The sequence below is a fragment of the Ceratotherium simum genome, chromosome 30 (genome assembly GCF_057802395.1).
Source record: "Ceratotherium simum simum isolate JZ-2026a chromosome 30, ASM5780239v1, whole genome shotgun sequence".
In the NCBI taxonomy this organism is placed as follows: Eukaryota; Metazoa; Chordata; class Mammalia; order Perissodactyla; family Rhinocerotidae; genus Ceratotherium; species Ceratotherium simum.
The window spans coordinates 12,835,034-12,844,568 of NC_141929.1; positions in this window are offsets into that span (position 1 = coordinate 12,835,034).

Here is a 9,535-nt window from a genome sequence, read left to right on the forward strand (position 1 = left end):
AGAGAAGGCACAAATAAGTAAAATCAGAAATGAAAGAGGAGAAATTACAACGGACACCTCAGAAATACAAAAGATTATAAGACAATATTATGAAAAGCGATATGCCAACCAATTCCACAATCTGGAAGAAATGGATAAATTCTTAGAATCATACAACCTTCCAAAACTGGATCAAGAAGAAGTAGAGAATTTGAATAGACCAATCACCAGTAAGGAGATCGAAACAGTAACCACAAACCTCCCCAAAAATAAAAGTCCAGGACCAGACGGCTTCCCTGGTGAATTCTACCAAACATTCAAAGAAGACTTAATACCTATCCTTCTCAAACTCGTCCAAAAAATTGAGGAGCGGGGGAAGGTCCCTAACTCATTCTATGAAGCTGACATTACCCTGATACCAAAACCAGACAAGGACAACACAAAAAAAGTAAATTACAGGCCAATATCACTGATGAACATCGATGCAAAAATCCTCAACAAAATACTAGCAAATCGCATACAACAATACATTAAAAATATTATACGCCATGATCAAGTGGGATTTATTCCAAGCATGCAGTGATGGTTTAACATTCGCAAATCAACCAAAGTAATACACCACATTAATAAAATGAAGAATAAAAATCACATGATCATCTCAATAGATGCAGAGAAAGCATTTGACAAGATACAGCATGCATTTATGATAAAAACTCTGAATAAAATGGGGATAGAAGGAAAGTACCTCAACATAATAAAGGCCATATATGACAAACCCACAGCTAATATCATCGTCAATGGTGAAATACTGAAAGCTATCCCTCTAAGAACAGGAACCAGACAAGGATGCCCACTGTCACCACTCCCATTTAACATAGTACTGGAAGTCCTAGCCTGAGCAATCAGGCAAGAGAAAGAAATAAAAGGGATCCAAATGGGAAAGGAAGAAGTGAAACTGTCACTATTGGCAGATGACATGATTTTATGTATAGAAAACCCTAAAGAATCCACCAGAAAACTTTTAGAAGTAATAAACGAATATGGTAAAGTTGCAGGATAGAAAATCAACATACAAAAATCAGTTGCATTTCTGTACGCTAACAACGAAGTAGCAGAAAGAGAAATTAAGAATACAATCCCATTTACAATTGCAACAAAAAGAATGAAATACCTAGGAATAAACTTAACCAAAGAGGTGAAAGATCTGTACACCGAAAACTATAAAACATTTCTGAAAGAAATTGAAGAAGACACAAAGAAATGGAAAGATATTCTGTGCTCTTGGATTGGAAGAATTAACATAGTTAAGATGTCCATACTTCCTAAAGCAATCTATAGATTCAATGCAATCTCTATCAAAGTTCCAGCAACGTTTTTCACAGAAATAGAACAAAGAATCCTAAAATTTATATGGAAAAACAAAAGACCCCGAATAAGTAAAGGAATCCTGAGAAAAAAGAACAAAGCTGGAGGTCTCACACTCCTTGATTTCAAAATAGACTACAAAGCTATAGTAACCAAAACAGCATGGTACTGGCACAAAAACAGACACACAGATCAATGGAATAGAATCAAAAGCCCAGAAATAAACCCACACATCTATGGACAGCTAATCTTTGACAAAGGAGCCAAGAACATATAATGGGGAAAAGAAAGTCTCTTCAACAAATGGTGTTGGGAAAACTGGATAGCCACATGCAAAAAAATGAAAGTAGACCCTTACCTTACACCATACACAAAAATTAACTCCAAATGGATTAAAGACTTGAATGTAAGACCCGAAACTATGAAACTTCTAGAAGAAAACATAGGCAGTACGCTCTTCGACATTGGTCTCAGCAACATCTTTTCAAGCACCACGTCGGACAGGGCAAGAGAAACAATAGAAAAAATAAACAAATGGGACTATATCAAACTAAAAAGCTTCTTCACAGCAAAGGAAACCATCAACAAAACAAAAAGACAACCTAACAATTGGGAGACGATATTTGCAAACCATACATCTGATAAGGGCTTAATCTCCAAAATATATAAGGAACTCATGCATCTCAACAACAAAAAAACTAACAACCCAATCAAAAAAGGGGCAAAAGACCTGAACAGACATTTCTCCAAAGAAGATATACAGATGGCCAACAGACACATGAAAAGATGTTCAAAATCACTAACTATCAGGGAAATGCAAATTAAAACTACAATGAGATATCACCTCACGTCTGTCAGAATGGCTATAATTAACAAGACAGGAAACAACATGTGTTGGAGAGGATGTGGAGAGAAGGGAACTCTCATACACTGCTGGTGGGAGTGCAAACTGGTGCAGCCACTATGGAAAACAGTATGGAGATTCCTCAAAACATCAAGGATAGCACTACCATATGATCCAGCTTCCACTGCTGGGTATTTATCCAAAGAACTTGAAAACACCAATTTGTAAAGGTACATGCACCCCTGTGTTCATTGCTATTATTCACAATAGCCAAGACTGGGAATCAACCTGAGTGCCCATCAAGTGACGAATGGATAAAGAAGATGTGGTATATATACACAATGGAATACTACTCAGCCATAAGAAACGATGAAATCCAGCCATTTGTGACAACATGGATGGACACTGAGAGTATAATGCAAAGTGAAATAAGTCAGAGGGAGAAGGTCAAATACCGTTTGATTTCCTTCATTAAGTAGTAGATAATAACAACAATAAACAAACACATAGAGACAGAGATTGGATTGGTGGTTACCAGAGGGGAAGGGGGGAGGGAGGAGGGTGAAAGGGATAATTCGGTACATGTGTGTGGTAATGGGTTGTAATTAGTATTTGGGTGGTGAACATGATGTAATCTATGCAGAAATAGAAGGATAATGATGTACACCTGAAATTTTTACAATGTTGTAAACCAATGTTACTGCAATAAACAAAAAACTAAAAATAAATAAATAAATAAATAAATAAATAAATAAATAAATACCAGGGGGAAAAAAAAAAAGAAATATATCAAGTTCTAAGGGCTTTTCCTGGACTCGTTAATGGTATAGTTACAAAAATTTGCTCTATTCACCCTCTTAAGATTCAGGTAAAAAGCAAATAGTAGTACCTTGAAATTCTTTACAAATTTAATACTCCCAATAACCACTACTTCTGGATGAGCCACAGGTCCAATACTGGTCCATGACTGGCAATGATTTGTAATTTTGTTGAGTTGTGTACCCTTTGAGAATGAAGGAATGGGTCGTCCTCTCTCCATCAATGGTAAAGTGTCATTTGAAATAATTAAAAGTTTGTTGTTTCATCTGAAAAATGACCACATATTAAGAGAGAACTAAAATAAACGTTTTGAAGCAGTTATTTATGAAATATGAAGTAAAGATTATATAGAGGAAAATCTCAATTAAAATTCAAAATTCAAAAATCTCAATTAAACATATAATTCAGGCTAGAACCAAGAACTTGTAAAATTATTTTCATATTTGTGAAGTCCTAAAGTTCCTCTTCCCTGCAAATGTGAAATTTTGATTCCAAATGTATTTATTCTTTTTTATCTGTGTATCAATCGATGTGAAATTGTAGTGATTTCTCTCAAATGTTTTCACCTAAAAAAAAAGCCTTCTTGAACTTCCACTGTCAACAGAATCAAATTATTCATTGCATTACGGCTTTACCTGCACAATAATGAAAATGGTTATGACTTATCAAGCCTTATGTAGGTAGGTTCTTTTATTTTCAAGAATGACTATTCCTCTATCAAGTATTTAGTTTGTTTTTTTATTACAATTTGCATTTTAATGCAAAATGGAAGTGTGTATGTATGTGTGTCTGTGTGTATGTGTGTGTACTTGGAGCCTCAATTAGCAGTTGGCTAATGTGATAAGGGCAGCACTAGCAGGATAGCCCAGGTGACGTTCCCGCAGCCTGGAGGAGGAGCACTTGACTGCCGAGATCAGCAGGAAGAGAAGGGAAGCGCCTTTGGAAGGAACTACATTCAAGACATGCTTGAAACCAAGAGGCACAAAGATAGAGGCTCACCAAACAGAGGGAAGAACTTTTTAGGCATGGTTTAGAACATCAAGATAGAGAGATTAAAATTGTGTGATCTATAGCAAGACATACTCTATTGTGGCAGGAAAAATATGCACGGGCTTTAGACAATCAGACCTGGTTCAAATCCTGACTCTCTAATTCTTATACTGTGACTAATTTTTAAATTGTGACTATAAGCAAGTCATATTATTACCTTTTTAGATAGAATTTTTTTGTATGATATCTTATTTGTGGCAAAAGGGAAGAAGATGAGTGAAAACAGATTCCAAATCTTTTGCATCTTTAAAAAATGCCTGTCCACTAATCCTAGGTAAATGTGCTTCTTATTCTTTAAATCTATTGAGAAAGTGACCTTTTCTAATGGAGTAAATAGGTTTAAAATAATATAAAGAGATCAGCTCCTTCAAATGCCTCTCTCCACTTTACACACAACTCTGGTAATTTTCCTTGTTGGTATAGTACCAGTACTAATTTCCTCTCCTAGACGACTTTAGGAAGCTATGAAAAAAGTGTGAAAATTATATTATAATGAATACACTTAATTTTAGCTTTAATTTACTATTCCTATCTCAGTGATCAGATATGTAGCACAAACACAGGGTGATATGTGACTGTAGCTATTGACAAAAGAAAATGCTGAAAAAAATTTGTCTTTAATTTTAAAAAATAAAAACTGAGCCTTGGCTTAATTTGTTCATTAAAAAAAATTCTATAGTTTTGCTTCACCAAAAGAAATGTAATTACAAAGTGTTGATTCAAACATTAATGTTGATCTAACCATTAAAAAAATAATGCATTTTCTATGGCAAGCATTGTGATATAAACCATCTTTAGTTCCTCTGCCCTTCTTATTATTTTCTAAAGTATTTGTTGCAAGTGACTCAATGAATCCTTATGATGCCATCATTCCCATAGTTGAAGACAAGTATTTCAGGCTTGAATCCATGTCCAATTGGGGAAACTGAGGCAATGGGCAAAGTTGAGGATAGTTTTGTATGATGAGTATTTAGAACCCTTGAATGGATATTCGTTGTTTACAGAAGTTATTGATCTCAGCGTGAGATGGCAGTTATTCGAGTTCATTTTCCAGGGCGTACGGGGAAGTTTGTTTTCTAATAGAGTTATTAACAATACATGTTTACCACCCAACTTTCTATAAAGGAGCCAGACACCACCTTAGAAAATAGCACTGTCCTTTGCTCACCAAGCACCTAATTAAATGGGCACGGTACTTGGTCTACAACTTGGTGGACAAGCATTGTTGAGAGAATGTAACGGCTCGCCTGTCCCTAATATAATTCCCAACTGACATTTCCCTGCAAAACTTTCCACCTTGTGCTGCTCTCCATCTTCCTCTCTGTGATCAGTCATCTTTCTTCAACCCTGAAATATTTGTGGAATGTTTCCTTTTCCTGATTTCTCTTATTGGAACCCAGCTCCTTCCTGGACTCCTCTGCAACACTCTCTACCAAGAACTGGTTTTTTGCCACACGTTCTACATACCTCAGTCCAGAGGATTTAGGTGTCCTCCTGGCTGCGCAGGCTTTTTTCACTCCATGCTCCCCTTTCCTCTGATCCACTGGGATTCATCTTTCTGGGTACAGCCACCTCTACTCCCACCATCCCCACTTCTCATTACTCTTCCTTGAAATCTCCTGGACATTCTTCATTAATTAAACTCTTTATGTCCTGACTCAGGGTCTTCCTCGTTCCTCCAACTTCTTGCCAATATTCTCAATGACTACGATATCCACATTGATGGGCTAACATCTTACACTTTTGGTTCTACGATCTCCTTCTCTTCAAATCTCCATCTCCCACGCTACCTCCTTGGATCTTGTCCTTACCAGACTTTATGCCACTTCTGAAAACTGGATTGTAAGCATCCACTTTTGAAACTAATTTTAAGCATCCACTTTCTGATCATATCAGTTCCCTTGCTCGAGTATGCCCCCACCACTGGCACATTCCACAGCCACCTGAGACCTCCAATCCATTGAACCCCGTGGCATTCCCACTGCCATTAGTCTCACCTTGATTAACACTGCTCCATGTTCAGCCTCTTTTCTTGGTCCATCATTTTATTTTTTTTTTTTTCCTGTGGAATATCGGTCCGTCATTTTAATCACGCCTTTAAAATGCCCTTGACTTTATGCCTTCACTCTCTCTTTCACTCTCCTTGGGAATAACCATAGGTTATTTGCTGAACCTAATATCAATCTACACAGCAGTTCAACCAACAACCCAGCTGATTGTGTTCCCTTTATATTCATGATTGCAAGTCTCAAACTGGCACTTAACACTACTCACTAATCCTGTTATTTTCTCGTAAGCTTACTTTCCCACTCCTCAGAGGAATATTTCATCCATTTTTTTATCCATCAAAACACTTTCACTTATCCTCCTTACAACTGATTTTTCTTGCCTCATATTTTATTGAGAAAATGAAAGTAAACATACATGAATACACTCAATTTTCCGCCAACAAATCTATCTACCTACCTATCTTTGAATCCATTTCTTTCTTCCTTCCTGTTACAAGGTAGTAAGTGCCTCATATCCCCACAGAATACTTAATATCTTCCTCTACTTAATACCTGAAATTCCACCTCCTGGACTCATTCATTCATGTAGTTATCCCCTCTCTCTCTCTCTTTAAACTGGATTATTTCAGCAAACAAACTCACTTAAGTTTCTGTTATCTAAAAATAAATAAAACCAAATTAAAATAACATACATATATACATTATAGACTGAACAATGCTACAGATTGGTAAGTTACCCTGCAGTGGAGATGAGACAGAGAGTAGCTCAGAGCCAGACAAGGAGTTAGGAGGGAGTAAATAGAAGATGAAAGTCAATACAAGGCCCCAGTCAAAGCCAGGAACATGATCAGAAAGGCGTATAAACATAAAGAATAGGCCAAGACAAGCATGCTTTGCAACGATAACAAAACTAAATCCACTGGCTGGTTCTCCAGAGACGGGGGGCACCTTGGACATGGACATAGAGGTCATTTGCCATTAAAGTTATAAGAACATAAATATTTGTGACCTTTTTAAGGGGTACAATCTTCTATAAATTTAGCAACTTTTTTATAATAATTACTTCATAAATATCATATTCTATTTTTATAGCAGTGTTTATTTTCAAAAACACATACAAACTAGGCCTTTGTAAGTACAGTATTGAAAAAAATGAACTTTGGTGCTCTTGTGTCTGTCTAGACATAAATGGAATATTTTGGATAAATAAATACAGTTCTGTCTACCATTTGCAAAAATGCAGCAGTCTCTACACTGGCACTGTTCTGTATCGTGTCAAGTCCATCTGTTGTAATTATCCAAATGTCTATTTTTATTATTCAATTTCCCAATAACATGTGTCTGGCTTCCTTGTCCCATTAACTCTCTATTCTTTTTGTGCTTCCTACAGAATAATCAGCTCTGTTCACCATATTGCCCTGCCAAAAAATATTTTAAGAAAGAAAAGTGTATATGGATAAAGGGCAAATTCATATAGTTGTTGACGATTATTGTGGTCTTTGATACACAGCACCTATTCACCCTTTAAGTAAGATTGACCCAGGCAGAATAATCTTTTCCTAAATTTGTATATACTAGTAGTAGTAATAGAAATATTAATTGTAGTAATTGTATTTACCACTGCATCGAATTTGGTTAAATTACATTGTACAATATAACACCTCAAAAATCAAAATTCAGATGAATAAAAAGACTGTTCCTGAAATGTGGAACTGTTGATGGTTGTCACAGGTTTCTCTTCTAGACAGAACTCACGCTTCTTCCTCAGGAAAGCTGTCTTGACGTACGTAGTAGAGTCCCCGCACGAGGTAGTGAGCAAGCACACGAACACTTTCCTGAGGTCTTCCTTATTTTCAGAGTTGGAGACAGAACATGTATTCACCATGAGCCACTCAGCTCACCGAGCGATCCCAGACTCATTTCCAGTTTGAGGAAACAGTGCTGAGAAATCTCGTAACTGAATCTAGCCCCAAGTCAAAATTGACATCTAACCTGGTGCTGCATTTGGCAATCCTGTTTGCAGTTAGAGCCCTATAACCAGAGCACAGTCTTTGATCTGACCTACAAACTATGTCAGAAAAACACTAAGGATCCAATCACCACTGTTAAGGAATTTCATCAAAGAACAAACATTCCTGGAAACGAATACATCAAGAAAATATGTTTCTTTGTCCTTATATATTTACCTTAGTTCTAAAGTCAAACAGCTTATACACAAGAGTATAATGTAATAGAAAACTAGATTTGGCATCTACTTCTTGTTCAGACACTAACTAGTCGTTTTCCCTTACAGAAGAGATTTGACCTCCACTCATTCAAAATGTATTTACTGACCATCTACTGTGTGAATATATGTCAAGCAGAGTCCTAGACCTTCCTGGTCATTAATACCCTTAACTGATTAAACTTTGGGATTTTACTCAGTTGTAAAATTCTATGTAGTTTAATGATATGTTATAAGATCTTGAACCAAGGTGGGGTCTGCGTTATGCACTGATGACAGGTGCAGCGAGATGAGAACATGTTTTGTGCGTTCTTTCAGCCAAGCATCCACCATAAATAACATTCCTTAGAGCGTAAAAGCAACACCTCTTAAGCAACTTGTTATTTTTCTAATAGGCAAAAAATAGTTTTATTTTCCACAGGAACAGAGAATATGGTTTTAGGTACCATAAGCACCTGTTTAAAAAACTTTGCAAGTTTTGTTCAAAGTTTATTGAAAAGATGTCATAGTGTCCCTCTTCAGGGCAAACTACCCTCAAGCAGAGGTCAGGACCTTTTTTCCCATCGATGCAGAAATACTTTCAAGGGGAAAACTCCTCTCAAAATAAATTGAAGAGTTTACCACCTGATCATGTAAGTGCTAAGGAAAGCATAATAAGGATATATAACTAATATCGTGTGGCTTTTCTAAGTGATGAACATATTCCCTCCCTACGCCTGCTTATAACCTTCAGCCACCTATGCTGGCTCAGTCACCAAAGATGATCTGATAAGCTAAGGAAATCTTTATCCTCATTCCATGAAACATAATTTTTTAAACCACTTTATTGAGGTATAATTGACACACAAAAATCTACACATATTTAATGTATACAACTTAATAAGCTTGAAGATGAGTATACACCGTAAAACCACCATGAAACGCAATTTTGAAAACAATTGTTTCCTGAATCTTGGGGCATCTCCTCGTCTTTTATCTTAGAATGGGGCAGCTAAGAAAAGAAAGTGCAAATAGTAGGTTATAAAATGTAAATATCTGCCTCAAAAGTACTAACACCTCCCCTATAAATGTATTTTGATGTCACTTCTTGAATTATTTGCGTAATAAAATATGAGAAGTACAGAAATAATGCTCTTCAAGTTAGCAATTAGCAAATAAATTTCCAAAGTAAAATATAAATTTGGGAAATTACATGGTGATGTAGAAACAGCAGAGAGAACACCGCCCCATCTGGACAGGCAATTC